The following is a 26220-nucleotide window of genomic DNA, read 5'->3' on the forward strand; positions in this document are numbered from 1 at the left end:
CTGGCTGTTTGGATATTGGGAGCCAAGATGGAAACCAGGCAGGCTCTGTTAAATGTTTGGATGTAGGTGGCCACCACGTGTTTTGTTGTTCACTAGTCTCTTCTGACAGCATGAACGTTCTATGTCTGTGTCTATTGGTTTATTTTTTTTTGTCTTTGCCACCACCAGCCACCAGCCACTGTCGCCACCATTTGCCATGGGTGCTTTGAGGGCTGGGGCACAGAATTTCTTATCTCCGAGCTTTCTGGTCTCTGTAGCAGGGCTTCAAATGTCTCTTCGGTGTGGATAATATTAAATTGTTTTATGCTGTTCTGCTCCATTGAAAATCTGGCTCTCATGCCGGGGTATGTCTCTTCCTTCTCTAGACACAAGCATGCATAGTTAAAGTTTCCTCTCTGTCCTGTGTCAGCCGAGCCACCTGATTTTATGACAGAGAAAAGAGAGCGAAGCAAAGGAGCCAAGGATTTAGACTAGAGTTTTCGTTTAACTGCCTAAAACGTTTGCTAAGATATAAACCTCATTTCAAGATTTGTGAGTCTACTATATGAACTTTTTTTATTTTTTTATTGCATATTTTTTATTTACATTTCAAATGTTATCCCCTTTCCTGGTTTCCTGTCCATAAACCCCCATCCCAGCCCCCTTCCCCTTCTTCTATGAGGGTGTTCCCCCACATAATCACCCACCCCTTCCCACCACCTCTGACATTCCCCTACACTGTAGGTCCAGCCTTGGCAGGACCAAGGGCTTCTCCTCCCATTGGTGCCCAACAAGGCCATCCTCTGCTACATATGCAGCTGGAGCCGTGGGTCGCTCCGTGTGTAGTCTTTGGATGGTGGTTTAGTCCCTGGGAGCTCTGGTTGGTTGGCATTCTACACCTCAGTATTTGTACGTTTATTGGATATGGCTAAAAATCTATAACAAAAAAATTAATTTAACCTCACCCCTCTGCACTCCGAACTGGTGGTAGGTAGGAGTCCTGGCCATGTGTTCATGAGAGCAGGAGAGCAGTCCTTGCTCCTCACCAGTGGCCCTGCACGTCACCTGAACAGCACAGTAGAGCTGACCCTGGTGGTGGGGGTACGAGGGAGCTGGCCCCTAAGAGCATAAGTGTGGGTGATCTGACCCTACCTTCTGTGATGACATGGGCAAGGAAGAGGAGCTCCCCCACCCTCTGCCCCTTGCCACTTATGGCAGGCAGGAGAGCTGCCCCATGCCCCACCCAACCCTTGGAAGTCATCAGAGTAGGAAAACTTTTCCCCTTCACGTGCTATGGCACTCAGGAGAGTGGGCCCTTCACTACTGCACAGCACAGTAGAGCTGGCCCTGGATGTAGGCGTTGAAAGTGAGCTAGCGCTGAGGCTGTGAACTGGTCCTGCCTCTTGTCTGTCCTGTGGTGGACTAGGTAAGGAAAAATGGCCTCCTCCCTTCCCTTGTCCCTTGTCATCCATGGCAGGTGGGAGAACTGGCCCCAGGGCCATGAGAGTGGGAGAACCACACAACTGTAAAGGTGTAGCTTTTTAAATTTGCCCTTACATCCTTGCTAGGTTTAGCCTCAAAAACAAAAACCGTCTTTGAATTGAGGCTCTTTTAGAATCAAAATAAAACTTGAAGCCATAAATAAAGTCTCACAGGGACACTGAAGACTTTGCTTCCCTGGTCCTTATAGAGTGTCATTACGGAATATCATACTTTCTTGTGTAACTCCATTTATCGAAATAGCAAAAGCTTAACAACATTTTTAAAAAGGCAGTGCACTCTTAAGACCTGCACTCTTAGCCACTTATCCTCTGCAACCTTAGTAAAAATGGCCGCCGGATATGTGTCTGCTTCCACCCTATGGGGAGCATCAGCTAAGATGGTGGCCATGTTGATTACATCCAGGATGATGCCACACCTCATGGTTCCTTTAGGATTACTTGTGTATAGATTTTTAATTATCAACCCAACTTTTTATTGGTTCTTTGCGAATCTCATATCATGTACCCCACTCCCACTCATTTCTCCCTCCCCTAGTACTTACCCTCCACCCTTGCAACCTTCTCCCAAACCTTGTGGAAGCTGCAGTGTGTCATAGTGTGTCCCACCACGTACCCTTTTGTCCACACCTCTTTGCCTGCAAGTGTTCATTGTAATGAATGACTTGTTGGTCCGGTCCCAGGCCTCTGGCTTCTGCTACTCTAGCAATACTGGAACCTCAGTGGGACCCCTCTCAGACATCCTGTTGTTGCCCTGTTGTCACGGAGATCCTGTAGTCTTTAATCTATAGGCCTGCCTTCTTCGAGTACTCCAGCAATTCATAGATGGGAAAGACAATGAGGTGGATCAATTCAAATCCCTGAATCTTGACCTGAGGGGTATCTGAGCTGGTCAGCCTGCTAGCTGCCCCCGTGTAGTGCAGGGTTCTCTCTCTTGAGTGTTATGAGGGACGTGGCCCATTCTCCCACTCTCATGGCCCTGGGACCAGTTCTCCCACCTGCCATGGATGGCAAAGGAAAGGGAAGGGAGGAGGCCATCTTTCCCTTACCTACTCCACCACCCAACAGACAAGAGGCAGGACCAGCTCTCCTGCACTCGCAGCCTTAGGAACAGCTCACCTTCAACCCCTACCTCCGGGGCCAGCTCTACTGTGCTGTATAGGTGAGGTGAAGGGCCCACTCTCGGGACTGTGTAGTGAAGGTCATTAAGAGGATCTGACTTCACCACCATCTTGATTGGAGGCGACCACACGGTATAAGTCAACTAAGAAGGCAACAACATGTCTAAGAGATTTTGGATTAGGATGGATTTTTGTGTAATAATTGTTGCTTAAAAATAGAATCGTAAAAACAAGCTTTATAAAAGATATGATTTAAAAACAACACTTGTTCAATAATGTACTTAAGGTGCAGCTCCGTGTGTTCGTCGGTAAGAGCATACGGTGTGCTGATGGCTGAACTTGGTAATGTCAGAGGACAACTGAGGCTTGCCCATGTATAGAAGGGCTGGAGTTCCTGAGGAGAGCTCTGGAGATGGCTGTGCCGTCTGACAGCCACCAGAGAGAACAGCAGCAATGCATCGGAACGGTCTGGAGCCTAGAAGACAGACTGTGTGGGCTGCCAAAGGTGGAGTCAGAGGTGACTCAGGCCCCTTGCAGGGAGGATCCTGTAAGGTTCCGAGGGAACCCCAGATGCTGGGCACTAAGGTGCCCTCACTGTTGGAACTCTGTCTTGCCTGGTCCAGATGTGGCTGTGCGCTTTTCCCTCTTGAATTAAAAAAAAAAAAAAAAGGTACTTAATTTATGTTTTGATACTGCTGGAGAGCACAGTTTTAAACTTTTCTATAAAAGGAAATTTTGGGGTTTTGCAAAAAACAAACAAACAAACAAACAAACCTTAATAAAACTGGATTTTTTTTTAAAAGAAAAGAAACAAATTTTAAAATATTTAAATGTATAAGGCTGTGGGACATTTTATGTTTATAAAAGGTTCTAGGTTCCGATGTGTTTAGTAAAATGTAATCTTGAAAATATACAAATAAAAGGCCAAAGGGCGAGGGCCGCAGCTGTGAGCACAGAAACTAGGATACTCCCATCGTGTGTGCTAACAAGACACCTTACTCAGCGGTCTGCACAAAGCCTATAGGATGTTTCTCCTTACCAGAGGTCTACTCGGGCTGACGGAGACTGACGGAAAGAGTGCAGGCCTTCCAAATGCATCGCCTTTTTAAAGAATTCTGTTAAGCTTTAGCGATTTTGAGGAATTGAGTCATACAAGAAAGTGTGATGTTCTGTGATGTGCTTTAAGTCAGGACCAGTATCCATGGTCCTGACCAGTACTCAATAAAACTTGCTTCAGATTTGGCTCAAAAATTGTGATAGTCGTTCCCCCAGTAGTGGGATTGGCAATCTCCCCCACGGCTACCTGTCTAGCTCATGGTGTTTTCCCTGCATTTTAATTCTTTAACTGGCAAAGAAAAGGAACCCAGTCAAAAGCCGTGGCTGTGCTCTTGCACTGGGAATTGGAAACCAAGCACTAAGCACAGGAAGGAGCTCGTGGAGCTCATTCAAGTTCCAACCACAAAACTCTGCTGCTCACATCCAATTTCCCTTGTTTCTCCGAGCTTTCTGGTCTGCATTTTGTCTCCAGTTCTTATCTCAAAGCAGCCGACAATGTCTGTACACAGCCAGAACCATCTCCTATCTTGAAATCTCCTTTTAAATTAATTAGTCAGTTATTTACATATCTATCTCAAGGCAAGGGCTCAGGACCTGGACAGACTATGGATAAGTTATTGACCGAGATATAACAGGGTGACCACTAGTCTACTTTCTCCAGGTCTCCATTTCAACCTCAAGCCTCCTGAATGCAGATTTTACTCTGCACATTTCTGTCAGCTTCCTGGTCTACCCACACTCCCACTGTCTGTTAAGTTCTAGTTATAATGGCTTAGGTTTTCCCTGACTCACTTGTTTCTAGACCTTTCCAATCTCTTCCACAAACCAGTTCCAATGCCCTGAAAACACACAATTGTGCCATCTCAGCCATGACCCCATTTCGTTTGTATCTGTTTTCTCAAGATTTCTGTAGTAGTGACCGAAATACCTGAGCAAAGAGCTTACGGGACCAAATATTAGCTTTGGCTCAGAGCACCCATTGTTCACTTTCCTCATGGTGCAAGGGCATATAGAAGCTGATCACCTCACACATATAGGAAGCAGAAAGATACAAACATAGAGGGTCTGGGACCAGATACCAGTGAGGGCTTACCCTAATGACCTACTTCCTTCCGGCAGCCACCACTTCCTCAGTTTCCCAACACTTCCCAAAATAGCATTACCAGCTGGAGACCAAGTGGTCAACACAGAGACTGTGGAGAAATTTCTAGTTTAAAACCAGGAGGATGTGTGGCAAACACTTGTTTGATGGAGACATAAATGAGCAACTGCTTTGCCTGTTAGACTTCGACTCAAGTGTCACACAAGTTACAGGAGGCTTTTGTTTCACACTGAGCTCCTCCAACCATAAGAGAATGAAAATGGAGCCCCTCACACTAAACATTCTTAGTACCCAGCTAAAATGAAGCTACCTGTTTGGCCCTCTGAGACATCAGGAGAGAAGAAGAACCGTAACAGCCCACTTCCCCAAATCTGCAATTACAGTTCACAGGGGAACAGTCTCTCTCTCTGCCCCATGTCCCACCAAAGAGGGTAACCTGAAGTAGCACCCGTGTTAACTAACTAGCTGTGGCCCTATTGTTCTGATTCCCTGTTTGTCCTTTCCAATGAAAGGATTGAAATTAATGCGTTGTCTGTTCCTTTGTTTCTGCTTTCTTTAAGCTTTCCTTTGTCTGTAACACTGACTCCTTCTGCTCAACCTCCTGGGAACACTTAGTCTGTTTTTATGGCATCAATTGTTCCCCAATTCTAGAATTGAAAATAAAGTCAGCTGAGGTCCTTGAGCTGAACTGGTGTAATTTGGGCCTTTGACACAAGCGTCTAGGAAGCTAACACTTCAGCTGTCTTCAATCATGGTTCTGCTGAAGTTAGGGTAAATTGCTCTTTTCCCTATACTGGGCCTGTTTCCCTTCCTCCTTTACTCTGTTACCTCCTGACTCTATTTCCTTCCCCTCATTTTCCTCCTCCTTCCTGCCTTCTTCCCTCCCCCTCTCCTCTTCCTCTTTTCTTCCTCCTTCCTCCCACTCCCCTCTCTTTTTCTCCTCCCCTTCTCCTCATCCTCCCTGTCTCCCTCCTCTTCCCACTCCCCACTTCCTCCTCTCCCTCCTTTTTTTTCCCCCTTCTAATGCTTTCTTCTGCAGACGAGCCTCCTGTCTGTCCTCCATGTGTGACAATGGCAGCTCTTTGCTCTGAGATGCACCCTTCTGTAGTGTTCTCAGAGAAAGCAAGTCTGTCTCCACGATACTGTTTTAGTGTAAAGAAGAATTTTAGGCTTGACCTGACCTATGTGCGTGGTCCAGTGTGGTTGGAGTAGAAGTGGGACATGGTGATTGACAGAAAGGGAAGTCGTGGTTTTTCCAAAGAAAGGGATGTTGGGCAGATCAAATTGACGCAGATCTGCCACAAATATTTCCCTAGAGTTTTTAACTGAGGAGTAAAGTGGGGGGTACTTTTAGTGGACACTACTTCCTGCCCCTCGAACGGAAGCGCCTAGAACAGAGTGACATGGCCATCTTTTATCTGTTTGACTCAGATCATAAACATTTGAAAGACGGACTGCACTTTATTCTCTGAGGAAAAGCCAAAGACAGTTACAAAGAAACCCGCCCTAAGCCTGACATACTATCTGTTCCGCAGAGCAGAGGGCTGCAGGACAACGCTCATGTTTATCCTGGATTCTAGCCAGGTGGCAATTCTGGAACTTTGTTCAGAGATAAAGTGCCTCAGCCTCAGAGAGGAAGTGCTCTGTTCAGGAACTGCCCGGGGGGCTGTAGATCCCCATCTCACAGAGGCAGGAAAAGCTGCAGGCAGTGTGTCCGTGTGCCTGTACAGCGAGTTAGGCTTGAGGGTTCTCCTTTCACATGGAGGCAGCAAGGCACTGGAAAGTACTAGAGACCGTTACATCCTCAGTTCTTAAAGAGTGGGAGTGTGTTTTCTGATTTCAGCACTTGTTGATTTCTTTCTGTGTTCAAAGTCGATTAAAGGAAGTAAGAATCAGAATAAGGGGTGGGGGGAATCTCAACTTGTCCTTGTTGCTTCTGTAAGGTGCTAGTTTACACCCCTTTGAATGAGTGTGGAGTGGCTGAGAGCCCTGCAGGCTCCATGGAAGAGGGAAGGGAGGACGATGTCATGAGCTTCCTTTTCAGATCACAGAAACATGACTTTAAGACTCTAACGTTGATGGGAAACAAACCAGAAAGGGGTAAGTTGGCTCTCTATCTTGACAACAGTTCTGTCATTCCACAAACTGGATTTTGAGGAAAGGGAATAGTGAAATTGTCATTTCCTTAATGTGAGTTATACATACAAACGACTAATCAGAAATCAGGGAAAGTTACAAATACATGTGATTGATTAAGGAAACCACTTGAGGAAGAGAAAACAACCCCGGCTCCCACATTTCCTGACTTCCCCTTCTGATTTTGTGTCGTTTCCTCTCTTTATTTTTCAGTGTGTTTATTTTAAAGGAAGCTTCTCTATAGGAGAGAGACAAGAGCCCCACTCACCCATCCCCATATACGCACGGGATTGAAATGTGTTTCTCTCAGTCTTATTCCAGATCTTATGTCCTGTGACCTATGACCTATGTTCCTGGGAAGTCACGCGGGCTCTGGAAGCACTGTTGGAAAGTCATGGGAAAAGAGAGCATTACTCATAGTGAGGAAACTGTGACAAACAGATGTGATAATTATCAGTTAGCACTGACTGGGCCAATGCAAGATATCATCACTGTGCCTAACAGTGAACAAACCCATGCAAATCACACACTGGTCACATGTCCGTGATTCCTTTTGTAATTTTGTTTGCATGTATGTGCATGCATGTATATATGTGTTATGTATATATGGCACATGTGTGTGCATGTGTGCATATGTATGCATGCATGTGTGTGCTTATGTATATATGGCACATGTGTGTGTGCATGTGTGCATATATGTATGCAGTGTATATGTGTGCTTATGTATATATGGCACATGTGTGTGAGTGTACAAGAGCATGTGTGTTCACGTGTGTATGTGATATGTGTGCATGCATGCATGTGTGTATGCATGCGTGTGCAGCGTATATGTGTGCTTCTGTATATTGGCACAAGTGTGTGTGTATGCAAGAGCATGTATGTCCATGGATATATGTGTGCTTGTGTATATATGGCACATGTGTGTGAGTATGCAAAAGCATGTGTGTATGTGAATGTGTGTACACACATGTGTATAGGCATGTATGTGTGCATGTGTAGATGTGTATGCTTGTAGAGGCCTGATGGTGACATTGGAAATCTTTGATTACTTTTCACTGTGGCAAGATCTGTCATTGAACCTAATGCTTTCCAATTCCAACCAAGCAGCTCGTCCTGAGGACCCCTGCCTGGATTCTGTGTGCTGAGTATCCAAAACCCAGTCCTCCACAGCAGCCAGTGCTTTATCCACTGAGCCACATCCTCAGCCTGCCTACGAGTCTTAATTGAAAAAAAAAATGTTTCTTAAGACATGGTCTTATTGCACAGCCTAAGCCATGAGCCCAGGCTGGCTTCGAACTCCAGGTCCTTCTGCTGTGTCTCATCAATGTTAAAATTGTAGGTGTGAGCCGCTCTGCCTGTCCCAGGGTTCTCAAAATCAGAATTTCTGCTACTGTTAGGCTTGTATTTTCAGTGGTCATAGTTCATTTAGTGAATCACGGAATTAAGTTTAACGAGAAGAAATAAAGTCAGTGCTATAATACCCTGGTCAGGTGACTATCATTCCCATGTTAGAGGGGTGGGATGTTAGGTTTTAGAAGGCGAAGTAGCTGGCTGAAATTCATAGTGCTCGTAAACGTAAGGCTGCATTTGTAATCTCTTGCTCTTAAGAACCTTAATTGAAGGTCATAGTCCATCACTCAGCATCGCTTTTGATAATTCAGGATGTATCACATTGCTAATGTAACTAAATGCATATAAAAACCTTAGTGAGCCATAGCGGCACACGCCTTTCATCCCAGCATGCAGGAAGAAGAGGCAGAGATCTTCTCTGTGCGTTCCAAGACAGCAAGGCTATACAGTGCGACTCTATCTCAAGAAATAACAAAAGAAAAAAAAAAGGAGGAAAGGAAAAATCTATTCTTCAATGTGTGTATCCTGCAAGGGAATCGTGAGAGATCACGAGCCAGCATTGTATTAAAATTAGGTTAAACGCCAGCCTGTATCATACAAAAGGAGTATGTGTAAATTCCATTGGCAATTTAAACTGTTTGAGGATATCTAGAAAATCTTATGCAGACTGTAAAGTGCTATGCAAAGTCCTTTCTCTGTGTGTGTGTGTGTGTGTGTGTGTGTGTGTGTGTGTGTTTGCATGTACACGTGAGCATCAGACCTGTAGGAAGAAAACTCTTAGTCTTGTTACCCTCCGTGGAAATTTAAAAATTCATCTTGAGCTTAAAATCTGCAAGTGACTTCCTAGACAAGACAAAGCTCTATGTCTTAAAATTTCAAAAATAGTTGTATGTTATAATTTACCTAACAGTTTATATGGGAGCCATTTCATGTGTCCTATGATCCTTAAACAGTCTATGGAATTTCTGTGTGGACTTTGTGCGAGGCAGGCTGTAAGAGTGGTTATGGCCGATAATGACTGCTTATCAACAAGAAAGCCAGCACATTTGACCACAGTCCAAGAGTATAAAGCGGTGCCTACAGATAATCTATTTCTAGCTCTTAAGGAAGCAACGTCATTACTAACTGGTTACGGTGCAGGTATTCAGCAGCCTCGAAAGAGCAGTCAGAAAGTTGACCCTGAAGCATCCAAATCTTTCCAAAGTTGTGATGGTGCTCCTCAGACACATTCCTCACTCTACAGAAACCTAAAATGGCTACGGTACTTCTTAGAAGTGTGTGTGAGTCTCCGATTGTCTAAAATTAAACTGTCTACTTCTCTAAAAACTTACTGTGGGCTTGGACAGATGTCTTAGTGGCTAAGAGTGCTTATTTCTCAATCATGAGGATCTGAGAGTTCAGATCCTAGTACCCATGTGACACACACACTCTCACACACACTCACACACAAACACACAAACACACACAGATATACTCACACACACTCATATACACACAGACACACACACAAACACACATACTCACCTACAGACACACACACAAATACACAGACACACAGACACACAGACACACAAATACACAAATACTCACACAGATACAGACACACTCACATTGGCCATAATTGAACCACATGACCACTCTTGAGTCTGTTACTGACAGGGAGAAAACATTGTATAGATCAATTAGGCTACTCCTGGAAACTGGAATAGCCTTTCTCAGGCTTACGGTTAGGTGAGAGGAAAGGAGGAAAAGGAACAGGGAAGACTGGAATAAGCAGTCAACAGCATTCACTGTGTTCACAACTTGTAAAACTTTCAGTGCTCTATCCTAATAGGGATTTGACATCAAAACTTTTCATCATTAACATGGTTCCATCTTTAGAGACTTTGGTCATTCTCCTAATTAAAGGGGAATGCCTCTAGAAGCATTTAAAACACAGTCAAGAAGTCAAGTAACACGGGCACCAAAAGAAGTTTCAAATTTATTCCTGAAAAGAATATGCCATACTCACTGATGGAGGGAGAATGGTCATGAGTGAACGAACCAATGTCGGGGAGGAGGAGTCACCCTCCTGCAGGGCTGTGATTCCTTCTCGGTCCCCTCCCCCACCTAGAAGTCGCCCTTCGGCCTTGCGCCCATGCGAACTTGCCAGCTTTCTGCATCATGACCCAAAGACCTCGCTGGTGAGGATCATTGTGGCCTGAAGAAAGGCAGGCGTAAAGCCAGCCAGGCTTCCACGAAATGCACACGGTTTGCGGAATGGCCATGCTGTTTTGAACGCTCCCTTTATGAAAGACTAGCATAAAGTCAACAGCCCACGGTTGCTCAAAATCCGCGCTTCGGTTTTGTTGCCTCTGCCCGCCACTTCCCTACTCAGGAGAATTATAGTTAAGTTGCGTTTTTAAAACTATGTCCCCAGGCGAGTGTTGAGTAAGATGAAAACTTGCTGGGTCACCAATAAATCATTTCGGGAATAGGGGGGCATTTCAGGAAAATTAAACAAAGCCTAGAAAAGCCTTAGCTTGCAGTTTATTGTTATGGAATTAGAGCGACGGCTCTCCACGCTCAGACCAGTACTAAGCAGGAAGCTCTGAAGAGGAAAAACAAAAAACAGTCCTCCTGTCCACAGTACAGACGAGAAAAGACAATGGTACAGACATTGTCCTTTTAAACAAAACCGTGGTGCCTAGTCCTTTAACCCTTTCTATGTTATCTGATGATTGGGAGAACGTCTACAATGACAACCAGATAACTCCAAAAATCCCACAAGGCTAGAACACAAAGTTTCAAAAGTACTCCAAAACTCAGCTACTTCCCCCAAATAGTTACCTTCCCTTGTGCCCTGGCTACAATGTGCAGGCAGATTGCTTTCCCTGGGACCTTTGCAGATGAGAAGATGCATGGGGAAACAGTGTGCATAACTCCTTCGGCTGACATTTGGAAATGCTTTCTGGGGGTTGAATAAAAGGAATCATACTTTCCCCCTGGGCCCTCCTGGTTTGAGATTGGCTAATTGTGTTGTGACCCTTCTACTTTTACTTGGTACACAATCGCAATGCCCAGTTGTCTACTAATTGCGACTGTCATACCGTACCACAAAAATGTCAGCGCAAATTCCTTAGCAGAGCTCATCTCTGGTTGCCTCCATAGCAACTAGCCGAGGATGTTAAGGGGTTTCCCCCAGGAGCCCACGAAGAACAAAAGTACATCGTCGTTTCTTTCATTTTTCTAGCACTTGTCTACCTCAAGAGGAACTGGATAGAATTCAGTAAATATTTTTCATCTTGAAACCCAAGTAATCAACCAGGTCAAAGGCCAGGTCTGTTTCTTTAGATGCCCTACTGACATCGTCTTACTTTGAAGGCTGACTTCCTGTCCTTTGCCTGGAATAAATCACTCTGTTCTCTCGACTTCTGTCTTATACTTCCTAAAATTAACATTGCTAGGATGAGTATGTTACTTTTTTTTTTAAATCCTCTGAGAATCTTTGGCCACGTATTTTTGTTGTATTGGTTCCTCCCAGCTTCATCCGCATCCACCCTCTCTATTCTAACCTCCCTCCCTATGTAACTATTGAGTTTTCTACCCATTCCCCAACCACACCAAGTGTGCTCAACTACTCTGGGGAGAGAGTCCTGCCCTGGACTGAGGTCCACCTACCTTGTGTGATGTAATTACAGAGAGTTCACCCTCCTTCTCCCAGAAGCTAATAGCTCTTTAGCTTGTGGCAGGTTTCCCGATAGCTGGGAAACCTTCCTGCTGGGATCATATCTGGCTGGAGGTTGTACAGGTCTTGGGCAAGCTGTCACAACCCATATGAGTTCATGTGTGTACCTGCCCTGCCGTGTCTGGAAAACACTGTTTGCTGAAGTCATGCCCCACCTCTGGCTCTCAGTCCTGTAACTCCATCATTAGTCTACATCCCTGAACCATACTGGACATAGACTTCCCATTTAGGGCTGGGCACTCCGCATAGTCTCTCACTCTTTCCTCATTGACCTCTTTTGCATTTCTCTCAATCACTGTCGGACTTTAGGAAGCTTCTCTGATGGGAGTTGAGAGGTGCTCTGATCTGTGGGCCCAGCCTGAAGTCATGGGAGTCATTTGAATACTCAGTCAGTTTGACAGAAGAATAGTAATAGGTTCTCTCCTAGAGCCCATAGTCTACCTAGCCATAGCTTCTTGGTCCTGTCATAGTACCATCTCATGGGAACAGATCCAATCAAATCCAATCAGAAACTGGTCGGGTGGGAGTACACTTTTTAGATCAGATGAGGAATTTGTTGAGTATGGATATATATGCTCATAGCATGTATTTAATACTCTCTTTAATAAAAAGACTTAAGAATCATGAACAATTTTAATGTCCCCTTAGGACATTAACTAGCACCCTCAGGGAACTGAAGGCACCAACTTTCATCACCTTCTGTGAGTCCTTCTGGCTCTTGGAAGCTATGACTTCACGAATATACAGATTCCGGTTGGTTACTCATCACTGTGGTTGAAGAGATCAGTTTGCATTACTAGGTGGGACATGGCTATGCACAAAGTAAGTGTGATTCTTCCCAACTTCATAGCAGACCTGGACAAGCAGCTCTGAAGGATTAGCTCTTGATTCTTATAATATTATACGATAACTGTCTTCAGACAGATAGATCATCCCACAGCAGTATATTTTATGGCTTATTTATCGTGCTTAGAAGGGAGTCATTACCTTTGTGCTGTGTTGGAATGGAATTTATTGGTCCTGTCAGCCGTCACCTGTCTGCGTGCTTAATTATTTTTATGCTCGACTTTGCAGAGGATGACAACAGTGGTATTTTTTCCTTTCATTATACAGAAGTCAAATATTAGAGGAGAAAACCATGAAGCTCCTTGCTGGAAATACTGTAAACCACAACACAACGGAGGGACCGAAGGAGTTTCCCATTGTTCATCTTAAGCATGGTGGTTAGACTCAGCCTCTTTCTAGACTCTTGTCAAACTGGAGCCAATCCAAGGGATGCCCTATTTGCTGCAACAAAAGAAAGTGGGCATCCTTACTCCTGTTGATTTCACACTGCTCCGTGTGCGTGTGCATGTGTGTGTGTGTGCGTGAGTGTGTGTGTGTGTGTATGCGTGTCTGTGTGCACACACACATGTGGTATGTGCATGTGTGTGTGTGTGTGTGTACCACAAATGGACACTTCCTCAATCACTCTCCACTTTATCTATTCAGACTACTCATTGACTGAACTGGGCTTTGCCGGTTTGCCCTTGCCTCTGACTTTCCAGTACCACAGATACAGGCACATTTCCTTTCCTGGCTTTTTAAGGTGGGCTCTGTAGATTTGAACTCCGGGCCTCATACTTACGCAGCAAGTGGTTTACTAACTGAGTCAAGTATTCTCTTTAGCAGTCCCTGCGGCCTGCCCTGTCTATTCTTAATGACCCTCCGAAACAGGCTTTGTCCTTTGGATTGTAGACCACCATCTATCTACCTGCAGAATCACTCCACACACTCAACCTGGTTATTCCCTGGAGATCCAGTATTATCCACACAGCCACAATACTTCACCGGCCTCACCACCAGCCGGATAAATACCACGCTTTATACAGAGTCTCTCATTTAAGCCCTTCAGCAACTCTACGAGGTGAATGGTCCTGTTCAGCTTTTCCCGCTATTGAAATAGCATGCAGGATACAGGTGACGCAGGTGGGACTAGAACCCGGGCAGTCTCTCAGCTGCCGTTCTCCAGCTTCTCCTAACTCCCACACAGAGAGAGTGGAACATTTGGGCAAGTAGAGCCTGGCACAGGGCAGAGCCCCCCACACAGAAGGGCTCGGCCTGACCCTGACTTTCTCTGAGTTCTTTCAGTGGTAAGAAGCTTTGTTCGTTTCCTTTGTGCTTTGGCTTTTGATAATTTTGTCCACACAAAATGACAGAGACAGCCCAGACTGTACTCGTTAAGGGTTATCATGTCTCCTGTCAGTTGTTTACAAGAAGGGATCTGCTTGGCCTCGGCTACTCTTAACTGAAGTCATTTTAGGAGAAGTCAAGAGTCACAAAAACAGAGCTTTAGGAAGTTTCATGAGTATCTTCTGAAAATGAAAAGAATAGAAAAGACCAAAGTACAGATTCAATTACAAGCCTCGTGTTGGCTTTGTGGGCATGAGTGGTGTGTGTGTGTGTGTGTGTGTGTGTGTGTGTGTGTGTGTGTGTGTGTGTGTTCAGGTACGTGTGCATTATTCATGTGTTTGCATGTGTGGAGTCCAGAGGCTCATACTGGATATCTTTCTCAATCACCAATGACTCACTTTTTTTGTTGTTGTTTTTAATGGTTTTTAACATTTATTTGAAAATTTTCTGGGCAAAACTGTCTCTACCCAATCTCTCTCTCTCTCTCTCTCTCTTCCCTCCCTCCTTTCTTTTCTTTCTTCTTTTTTGGCAAAACATTTTTATTGGATATTTTATATATTTACATTTCAAATGCTATCTCCTCTCCCCCCTCGCCCATCCCCTCTTCCTCTCCCCCTGCTTCTATGAAGATCCTCTCACTCCCACCCACCCACTCCTACCTCATTGCCCTGGCATTCGCCTACACTGGGGAAATGAGCCTTCTATGTGGCTGGAGCCATGCGTCCCTCCATGTGTACTCATTGGTTGGTGTTGTAGTCCCTGGGAGCTCTGGGGGGCGGGGTGGGGGGTTGGTTGTTTGGTATTGTTGTTCTTCCTATGGGGTTGCAAAGTTTTAAGGCAGGGCTTCTCACCGAACCTGGAGTCCGCAGTTTCAACTAGACTCACTGTCTAGGAAGTGCCAGGGATCTGTCCTCTCAGCCTCGCAGCCCCGCCCGGGGATTACAGGTTTATGCTGCTGCTCCTCCATTTTTTCTCACGGGTGCTGGGATGCAGACTTAGGTCTTCACGCTTGAATTGGAAGTATTTTGCCCACAGAGCCATGTTGCGGGACCTGTAATGGTGGCTTTTGAATGGTGGTAAACATCTCCGGGAACCTAAATAGCGCCACTGCAGAGCCAATGAAAGTCTTTGCGAGGAGAGAACTAAGGCAAGAGGAGAGTGGAGGTTGGGCTTGTAGCTGACCGGGTGCCGGGCAGAAGCCCTGTTAGGTAAGAGGAACTTTCTCATTTGATGAAAACAGGCAGCCAAGGGAAAGTCTCTGCATGTGGGAAGACAACAGATTTACTGGGTTTTAGTGTTTGGCTGTGAGTTCTGAACAACAGAAGCAGGAAGGAAGCAGCTCTGTACGGCATCTGGCCTCTTGGGAAACCTCGAGATGGGGCACAGGATAAGCCCAGTCTTCTCCTGCCTCACGTGCTCCTCATGGAATCCTGAAATGCACCGGCTTTCTCAAAAGACAATTTCCAGGACCCGGTGGTGAAAAATGACCACCACCTAAATAGAAGGTTCCGGTTGTCAGGGACCTAGCTGATCTCTTTCCTGAGCACCCGGAGCACAAACATTGCTCAAAGGAGGAAGATTTGAGGAACAAACACTTCCGGGGCCCAATCATTAAGAGTAGCCAGAAAAATATCTGGGAGATTTTTTTTCTGTTATTCATATGAATAAAGATAACAGAGACGAAGGACAAGAAGCAGGGAGACCAGAGAGACAGAGACACAGAGAGAGGAGAAGTAGGAAGAAATGGAAGAGGAGGAGCAGAGGGAGGAGGGGAAGGGGGGAGGAGGGGAAGAGGGGGAGGAGGGGGAGGAGGGAGAAGTTAGAGATCATTCCTCATCTGTTATGACAACTGAGTTATTTTTGTTCATATCTATTTTGTATTTGTGACTTCCTTCAGAAAAGATGTCAGATGATTATGATGAAATAGTCCTGTGTGTGTGTGTGTGTGTGTGTGTGTGTGTGTGTGTGTATGTTTGTACAGCTGTGTCTGTGTTTGGGGTTGACTTTAATTCTTCAGTTCTGCCGAAGTGACTTCCCTACTTCTCCTGATTCAGCAGTGAGCACTTAGAATTATAAGAAGCAGGATTAGCTCACAAACAAAACAGCCCATCCCTGCCTAATAACACAGCTTAGTGATAATGAGGGCAAGGCACTCTGGGAAGGCCACTCCCCGTCAGAAGTCTTAGGACATCTAAATTGGGAGTTGGTGATCTTGTAAACAAATTCAAATTACCTTCCAGCAAAACCCCAAACTACTTGTTGGAGATGGGTTTTGGCTAGGAGATGTGAATCCAGATCAAAAATCAAAAGCCACATAAATACTAAAATAGCCAGAACAGAGACACAGTCATTACAGGAAACTCATGAAGCTTCAAAGGAGGTTTGAAGAAGGAAGAGCTGCAGCCAGAAGAGCTGGTGGCGTTGCCGGTCTGTACTGGAAATGTCGACATCCTCTGGAGAGGAAGAGGAAGGAGTTAGCAGTGCCAGACGAGCAGCTGGACAATGACAAGACAGGAAACCGGGCTGCTGATGACAGTGAACTGCAAACCCGGAGGAGGGACGCATCAAAGCTACCGGGCCGCTGAAGACTGGGGCAGGGACAAAGTGAAAACCGTGAGGGGCTCAGAACCAGTCACAGGCCGCGCACACACGATCTAGTGGGTAGCCAGGTCTCCATTTATTTCTGTTGAAATACCGCAAAAGGGCCTTAGTCCTATTGCAGTCATCCCAGGAATAGTCTATTGCATTTCGCACCGGTTCAAATATTGCCTCAAAGAGAAGCCATTCAAATGTGAGAGACTCCCGTTATAGATGTCTCAACACAGTGCTGGTTAATGGTTCCAGGTAACACTGAGTGTCTTTGTCCCCAGTACTTTATGGAAAATATAATTCAATCCCAAGGTTAAAGGGCCAAGACTGACCAAGTGTAAGGAACAAATGTTGGCAGTCTTCCTTCAGAGCTCAGGATCTAAGCCCCCCACTCCATCTTGCCTAAGAAGCCGGGTGGATCTATGGCGTTGTCCTGAACAAACTTCCATCTCGTTTCTATTTATATCTGCTCTACTTGCCAGAATTCCTGTCACTGTCCCTTGCCAACCTTTGCAGGGACAGACAGCAGCTAAATGCTCAGAATTGGAGAGCGGTCTAGGGTAACAAAGCCTGGACTGGAAGAGCACGGAGCGAAGTGAGTCAGAACAGAGAAGTAAACAATGACCCCCTAGCAAAGTGGGTCGGTTCAGATAACCCCTTACGGAGCAATTTTACTCATCTTCTCAGAAAGTTAGAGGTGGAATGAATCCTTCGACCAGATGAGGGGGTGATCGATAAGCTCTTATTTAAGAGTCTAGCAATATTTGGGGGAAGGTTACCTTACCAATAATCAAATGTAACTATTGTTCCTAGTATTAACAACTCGATGTAGTTAAGTGATGTAGCAAGGCTTAACTACTTTGTGGGTTCTTCTTTCTTCCACCCCTTTTCTACCCTTTCAACCCCCCTAACACTAGATGGGAGAGAAAAGGGGATAGAAAGGAAAGAAGGAGTGTTATCATTAATAGGTGGGACTGCTCCTGTTAATAGGGGTTTGAGTTCCTTGGGGCCAGTTTGATCTTTGCTGTCAGGATATCTAATTTCTTCTTGCTGTTTCTTTTCTCTTTCTTTTTTCTCTTGCACAGGACTACCTAACAAACCGTGACCAACAACAACCAACAGCAACCCCACCTCTCAGGGCCCTTTTTTAATTTATCCTCTGAAAGGGTCTCCAGAATTCCAAACGTCACACCATGGCAAAAGCTATCGAAAGTGTCAAAATCACACCCTTGCAAGAGCTCGAAGAAAATCACAGTCAGCTGCTTCCTACAAGCTGAAGCGGCCTGATGTCCCACACCAGGGATTGAAACAAAGCACACTCCTTTTTGTGTTTTTTAAGGAAACCAAAATTCTCACTATGAAGTGATGTCTTAGTTTGCTTTTGATTGCTGTGATAAGTATCATGGCCCCCAAAGACCAGCGTGGGGAGGAGAGTTTATTGAGATTACTCTTCCAGGGCACAGTCCAACTTTGAGAGTAGGGGAAGGAATCTGGAGGCATGAATTGAAGCAGAGACCATGGAGGAACCCTGCTTACTGGGCTTTCTCTACTTGGCTCCTCAGCTTGATTTCTTATGCAAGTCAGGACCACCTGCCAGGGAGGCACTGCCCATACAGTCCGGGAGCATCACACACCAATCTTTAATCAAGAAGAGGCCCCACAGATGCTGCTGCTGCTGCTTCTTCTTCTTCTTCTTCTTCTTCTTCTTCTTCTTCTTCTTCTTCTTCTTCTTCTTCTTCTTCTTCTTCTTCTTCTTCTTTCTTCTTCTCCTCCTCCTCTCCTTCTCCTTCTTCTTCCTTCTTCTTCTCCTCTTCTTCTTCTCCTTCTCCTTCTCCTTCTTCTTCTTCTTCTTCTTCTTCTTCTTCTTCTTCTTCTTCTTCTTCTTCTCCTTCTTCTTCTTCTTCTTCTCCTTCTTCTTCTCCTTCTCCTTCTCCTCCTTCTTCTTCTTTCTCTCTTCCTCCTTCTTTCTTTTTCTTCTTCTTCTTCTTCTTCTTCTTCTTCTTCTTCTTCTTCTTCTTCTTCTTCTTCTTCTTCTTCTTCTACTACTACTACTGCTGCTGCTGCTGCTGCTGCTACTTGGAGGCCATATGCAGAACCTTTCACGTGTTAGGTAAGTGCTCAATCACTGAGCTAGCTATAGCCTCCTGATGTAGTTTTTGGATTTTTGTTTTAAGGAATGAAAACTTCAGAGATTATTTTTCTTATCTGACAACCTTGGGGTTGTGCAATGCAGAGGACACATGTCTCAAACATCCAGGTCCCATTTGGATGCCCCTTCACAACTCCACTGCTCAGCTGTGTCCCATGGGGACAGCTGCTCAGAGTGACTTAGGATCTGAAGATACAGAATCCCAAATGTATAGAAAGGCTGATAACTATCCATGGATAAGATCTACTTAAAGTACCAAGGAGAGTTCACTTGGTGCACATCGCCATGTAAGAGACAAATTGTGAGACACATTGTATGGCCACAGTGGAAGGACACTTTTATTTTTTGAGGAAACCCCAGAAATACCTTAACAGTTTTATGCTATTGTTCATGTCAAAATGTCGTCTGAAGCCAGATTGTTGAGGTCTGAGCACTTTTTCCCAGGTAAAACCAAGTTGTCCAGATAGCTACAATTTGCTTTGAGTTAAACTAAGGAAGTTCAACTGTACTTATATACACTGTTACATTATACAGAATATCATGTTCCATTTCAGAGAATAGAAGGATAGAAACACTTAAACTATTAGATAAAAACTCACCCAGCATATAACTATAACTTTTTTAAATTAAATCAGATACTATTATATACTACTATCGTGCTAATATTTTTTATTACTGAGCAGTGCTTGGAGTTGAACCCAGGGCCTAGCCCATACTTACCAAGTACCCTACCACTAAGCCACACCCCGGCTCCTATGAGCCTATTTAAATAGCATACATTCCCTCTGGGGAGGGTGCACTGTTCTTGGAGGTGCCGCAATACTAGGTCAATTCACGGTATAGACAGAGCAAGTGCCTACTACACCTCGTATTTCCAAAACATTGCTTTAATAGATTGTCCTTTGCTAGAGGACATGTCAGATATTTAACTGGTAAGAACAGATACCATTTTTTTGTCTCAGGCAAATCACAGAGAACTGACCCCAACCACAAGCTCCTCTTTTTGTTAATTTGCTTGCTTTTGTTTGTTGGTTTTAAGACAGAGCCCCGCCTGTTCTGGAATTTTCTATGTAGACCAGACTAGCTAGGAGCTCACCGACATCCTCCTGCTTCTCTCTCCCAAATGCTGGGATTGACACATGCACCACCACACCTGGCTTCACAGGATTCTTAAACATCAAAGGAACTACTAAAACATGCAAAAGAGAAACAGTAACTTTTCTTGAGGACGTTACTAAAACATTCAAAAGAGAAACAGTAACTTTTCCTGAGGATGTTACTAAAACATTCAAAAGAGAAACAGTAACTTTTCCTGAGGACGTTCTGCCCATTAGTTCTCGGCTTCACTTCCATGGATGTTTTGGATGGAAGGGACTCATGGCTGACCTCACACCCATTCCCCTCCCGTCTCTAACAGAGCTCCAGCTTTAGGCTCGGCACAGTGTCAAGATGTGCTGACATAATGGGCGGGGTGTGACCCGGGCCCCGGAGGACATCGTAGGAGTGGCCCATGTTGGATTGTCTCTCTCCAGGCTCTTCTATCGGAGAAAACAAACAAATCCTGAGTTCAAACTTCTTGCTTCTGCACACCAGAGACTTGTAGCTCTCTTCCCGCCCTCAACCTCAAACACCCAAGACAGCGGGAAATCAGGAGCGCGGCTTGCAACAAGAAGTGTAGTTGTTATCTTTCAGTTCTCTCAAAGCCTCCAAAGACGGTTATTTTATCTTCTATTTTTAGCTTCCGGTCATTTGATTTTGCTAAAACAGACAAGGAAAAAAATGACCCATGATTTCTTTAGTTCCTAGATTCTGTCTGTCCCTTTGTCTGTCTGTCTGTCCATCCCCTTTCTAACACACATATACACACACAGACACACACAGACACACACACCCACATACACACACACACAAACACACACACAGAATAGACATACACACAGACACACATACAGACACACAGACACACAGAGACACACACAAACACAGACATATACACAGAGACACACACATAGACACACAGACACACAGAGACACACAAACACACAGACATATACACAGAGACACACACAGACACACACACCAACATACACACACACAGATATACACACAGATACACACACACACATAGACACACAGACACACAGAGACACACACAAACACACAGACACACAGAGACACACACAGACACACCCACCCACATACACCCACACCCACACACACAGACATATACACAGAGACACACACAGACACACACACCCACATACACCCACCCACACACACACACAGATACACACACAGACACACACACACATAGACACACAGACACACAGAGACACACACAAACACACAGACATACACACACACACACACACACAGACACACACACACACAGCCCTCCTTCCCTAACTAATATTCAACAAGAGCATGTTTCCTTTGATCAGGATGTCCATTTTTCACATATTCATATTCTACTTTGAATTCATGTTTACCTCATATGATTCTCAGGGAAACATTCATGAAGCGAGCAAGAAACAAATGAAGTGTTTCCATCTCTTCTACGTAGAAACTGTTTCCACCCTCATTACCACTTCGAGGTGTATGAACTATTTTCAGCCCTAATATGTATGCATGAGCATCCTGGATCCCACATCATCTGGTCCAAGGCCTTGAGTAGAAGCAAACTTGCGGGCTGGGTGGCTGGGTGCCAGGGCCAGTAAGTGAATAAGGAGAATGGAAGTTAAAGGAGGCATCGGAGTCACAACATTGGAATTAAAATAAGGGTTTGCTCCCTCCTATTTCAAGTCTTTTCCCATTACACCACCTTGCCTCTCCCTAGAACTTCATTCTCCAATTTGCTGAGTTGTCCGTGTGGGTGTGTTGTTGATGAAAGGCCCTTTTCAGAGGGTCAGCCACAGTGACCTTCAGCTGATGTCCTAGCACAGTACTGCACACATTACAAAAAGGATTGCTTTCCCTGGCGGCTCTCCCAACCCTCACACACGGCAATGTGCCGACAGCCATTGTCTCTGACAAGTGACTATGCTGGCAGCGTAGGATCCCCTCAGCCTTTCGCATGGCTAGCCAGCTCGGTCCTTCCCTTTGCTTCACACACTCATGGCAGCTGGAGTGTTTGTTCACCCAGGAAAAGGTTTCAGGGGACTCTGAGCCACCATCACTGGTGTGGTTTTACAACTGAAACGTTTGAACTGGGAAATGTAAGAATGACCACAAACCCTAACATTTAGAATATTTTCTCTCTTCTGAAAGAGTGGAGAAATGAAGAGGCATCAGCAAAGCCGGGAGCCAGCACCCTGCACCACTCTAAAGCTTGGCTAAAGTGAACAGGGTTTCATTGCCTTTTTTGCTGGCCACTGAAACAAATATTAAAATTCATCTAAGTTGGTAGCATGTGAGGCAGTTTAGATCCCATTGTGAGTAAACTTCTGGACAAGATTCTAAGCCTACTGTTTATAAGACCCGTGACTGCAGAGAAGATAATTTAAAGTTCTTATTCGAACCTCAACTTTTATTAGTGTATAACAATACAAGACAGTGGTTTGATTACATTTTCACATATACATGTGTTTGATCCTCCACTAACCACCTTTACCTCCCTCATTTACTGGTCCCTCTCTGTCTTGTTATAGTCTCTCCTTCTCTCTCCCCCTTCCTCCCCCTCCCCCTCCCTCTCCTTCCCTCTCTCCCTCTCCCTCTTTCTGTCTCTCTTTGCCCCTCTCTCCTTTCTTCTTTAATGATACATATAGTACACATTATGATATACATAATGATCATAAAGCATGCAACTCGTAGTTCTGATTCTGGCTCATTTCTGTTAGCATGATCTTCGGTTTTAGGGTTCTGTCCATTTTTTCCTGAAAAACAACACGATTTCCTTTTCCTTAATAACTGAATAATATTCCGTGTGTGTGTGTGTGTGTGTGTGTGTGTGTGTGTGTGTGTGTCTTGAGAGAGAGAGAGAGAGAGAGAGAGAGAGAGAGAGAGAGAGAGAGCGAATACATACATGATACGTTTTCTTTATCCATCTATCCATCCGTGAACAATTAGGCTGATTCTGTAACTTGGCACTAATGGAAGACCAGATAGAGACAGGGAGAAAGAAGGGGCAGAGGGGGGAGAGGGAGAGGAGGAGAGGAGAGGGAGAGGGAGGGAGAGGGGGAGAGGGAGAGGGGGAGAGGGAGAGGGAGAGGGAGGGAGAGATTAATTCTACCCAGGCCTAGCTTAGTGAACCAACCAATGAATGGATAATGAACTGAACAATTTCTTTTCAAATGAAGACACACCATAGTCAATAAGTACATGATAAAATGTGTAGAATCCTTAATCACCACAGAAATACAGATCTAGAGTACTTTGAGAGCTTATCTCACCCCAGTCAGGGTGGTGATCATCCAGAAATTAAAACTTATGATAATAATGAGGGCTAGGGTAAAAGGCATCCTTACATGGTGTTGGTGGGAAAGCAAATTAGTGCACCCACCTTGAAATTGTTACGGAGATTCCTCAAAACACTAAACCCCAGGGTTTCCATATGATTCAGCTACCCAACTACTGGTGCTATACACTGCTGTGCATCTATTGCCCTCAGAACGGAGACACAGGGATACTTGTAAGATGCAGGCAGCTCACAAAAACTTAGAAAGCAGAGACTTTATCTAAGTTACAAGACTATCGGCACACAGGTGACCCAAGGACAGCTAGTCACCTTCTTGAAAAGCCCAACATGGAGGATGATACTCAAACGCTGTCCCTAGAGTCCCTTGCCCAACTCATAGACAATGCCACTGAAGAGCCTACTCCTCCTTAGCCACTGTGTTCTGCTTATGTACCCTGGAGGGACCTTAGAAATCTTGTAAGTTTCTGAGTCTTATAACGACAGCATTCCTTCCTTTAGCTCAGCAGGGTTTTTGTCCTTCTAGAAGATGCTCAGGATTCTTTATTTCCCTGTGGGAAAAAAAAGTCATTGGGATTTTAAATGGGGGTTGCATTGAATCTATACATCTGTTTACCAGTATAGCTATTTCTCCATATTAATTCTGCCAACCTCAGAGTGTAAAAGGACTTTCTATCTCCTAGCATGTTTCCCAATTTATTTCCTTAATATTTTATCACTTTCATTATAGAAGTTGTTCAGACCTTTGACTGGGTTTACTTCTAAGTATTTAAGGGAAGGGAAGCTATTTCAAATGGATTATTTTCCTAGTATCTTTCTTTTTATTTTCTTTCCGCCTATTTTTATTTAACAGCATCTCATGTAGCATGGGGTGGCCTTTATGGGGTATGGCTGAATTCTTGATCTTCCTCGTGCCTTTACCTGTCAATCTCCATGTAGAGACTGTAAGCACATGTCACCACACTTGGCTCCCAACTTTCTTTCTTTCTTTCTTTTCTTTTTTTCTTTCTTTTTCTCCTTCCCTCCCTTCCTCTCCTTTACCCCCCCCCTTTTATCAGACTTGGTTTTGGTGTATAGAAAACAAGTGATTTCTGTACGTCTACTTTGTGTTGTCCAACTTTGCTGAAAATGTTTATTAGATTAAAAAAAATCTTCTCTTGAAGTCTTTGAGACTCTTTCAATAAGGGATCATGACATGCAAATGGGGTCACTTGACTTCTGTTTTCCCTGTCTGGGTCCCTTGGAGTGCTCCTTCTTTCCTTATTGCTCTACACTGAATAAACGTGGTGATACCAAACAGCCTTGCTTACATATGACCTTAGAGAGATCTGTGAGTTTTTATTCCACATTCAGTATAATTTTAGCTACAGATCTGTTGTGCATGACATCTATTTTGCTGTTTATATTGATCCCTACTTTCTTCAGGTTAAGGATTTTTTTTCTGCATTATCTGAGGATTATGTGATTAGGATTCATTGATCCGTTGTATTATTCTTTTAGCCTCCATTTTATCAGTTTCCTTTGTGATCTTTATTATTTCTTTTCTTTTTTTCTAAAATATTGAGGGCATTTGTTAATATTACGTATATAATTTTTTTTCTATATATACGTATGTGCCTGTGGAAGCCAGAGGGTGGCAGAACTCTTAGGACTGGAGATACAGACATTTCGAGCTATGTGGGTGCTGGCAGCCAAATCCAGGTCTTCTGCAAGAGCGGGAGTTTATTCTATCATGCACTGAACCTTAATTGATTAACATAAGCCAAGACATCCTTGCATTCTTGGAACAGATCCAACTTGATCATAGCTCATACTCCTTTAAAACGTGTTAAAGTCGGTTTTCAAGTGTTTTATTTCATAGCTTGTATCTTTGCTCATCAAGAAAATTGGTCTATAGTTTGTCGTGTCCTTACTGGGTTTGAGAATCAGGCTCCCACGGGCTTTGTGGATGAACTGAGAGCATCCTTTCCTGTCCTACTTTGTGCCGTAGTTTGAGGAACATTTATATTATTTCTTTAAAGATCTGACAGAACCCAGCATTGAATTCCTTTGGGCTTGGGGGTTTTATTTTGAGAAGCCATTTTATGACTTCTTCAATTTTATTGGTTAAAATTGATCTATTTAGAGATTTTTTAAAAAAATTCTTATCTCAATTGGTGTAGGTCATATGTCTCTAGAAATATATTCATTTATTCTGGATTTTCTAACTAATTGCAATATTGTTATATTGTTTTCAAAAATACTTTCTAATATATTCCAGGGGTGTCTGTGGGAATATCTCTTGTATTTCATGTCTAATGTTTGGGTCTTCTCTTTCTTTTGGCTGGTTTGGCTAAGGACATGCTAATCTTATTTACCCTTTCAAAGAACCAACACTTCATTTCGTTGACCCTTGGTATTGTTCTTTTAGCCTCTATTTTATTAGTTTTAGTTATTATCTTTACTATTTCTGTCCTTTTTTCTAAAATATTGAGGGCATTGTTAATATTATGTATATAATTTTTTTCTGTATGTACATATGTGCCTGTGGAAGCCAGAAGAGGCTGTCAGATCTCTTGGGACTGGAGATACAGACATTTTGAGCTATGTGGGTGCTGGCAGCCAAATCCACGTCCTCTGCAAGAACAGGAAAAGCTCTTAACCTCTGAGCCATCTCTCCAACTCCTCACTGCTCCTCTTTCAACTTCTCTGAAGTCATTCTATTTTTAATTCCACCTTTAAGTAAGACCACGCAGTGGTCTTCCCATGCCTGGTTTATTTTACTTAATATGACAACCCCATGTCATCCATGTCATCGCAACGACAAGCTTCCTCATGTTTCTGACCCAGGGGCATTCCATTATGTGTATGTAACCACATTCTTTTTTTAGCCGTGTATCAGTTGATGGACACTTAGGTTGTTTCCATTTCTTGGCTATCATGAGTAAGT

The 26220-nt window shown here is 44.2% G+C and overlaps 1 non-coding gene across 1 annotated transcript; it reads right to left on the minus strand.

Annotated features, from left to right (window-relative positions):
- Positions 1 to 19669: 19669 nt before the first annotated feature.
- Positions 19670 to 19862, minus strand: LOC116913023. Its single transcript, XR_004389570.1, has one exon. It is a non-coding gene; the product is annotated as a U2 spliceosomal RNA (small nuclear RNA).
- Positions 19863 to 26220: the final 6358 nt, after the last annotated feature.

The sequence above is a fragment of the Rattus rattus genome, chromosome 11, assembly GCF_011064425.1.
Source record: "Rattus rattus isolate New Zealand chromosome 11, Rrattus_CSIRO_v1, whole genome shotgun sequence".
Lineage (NCBI taxonomy): Eukaryota > Metazoa > Chordata > Mammalia > Rodentia > Muridae > Rattus > Rattus rattus.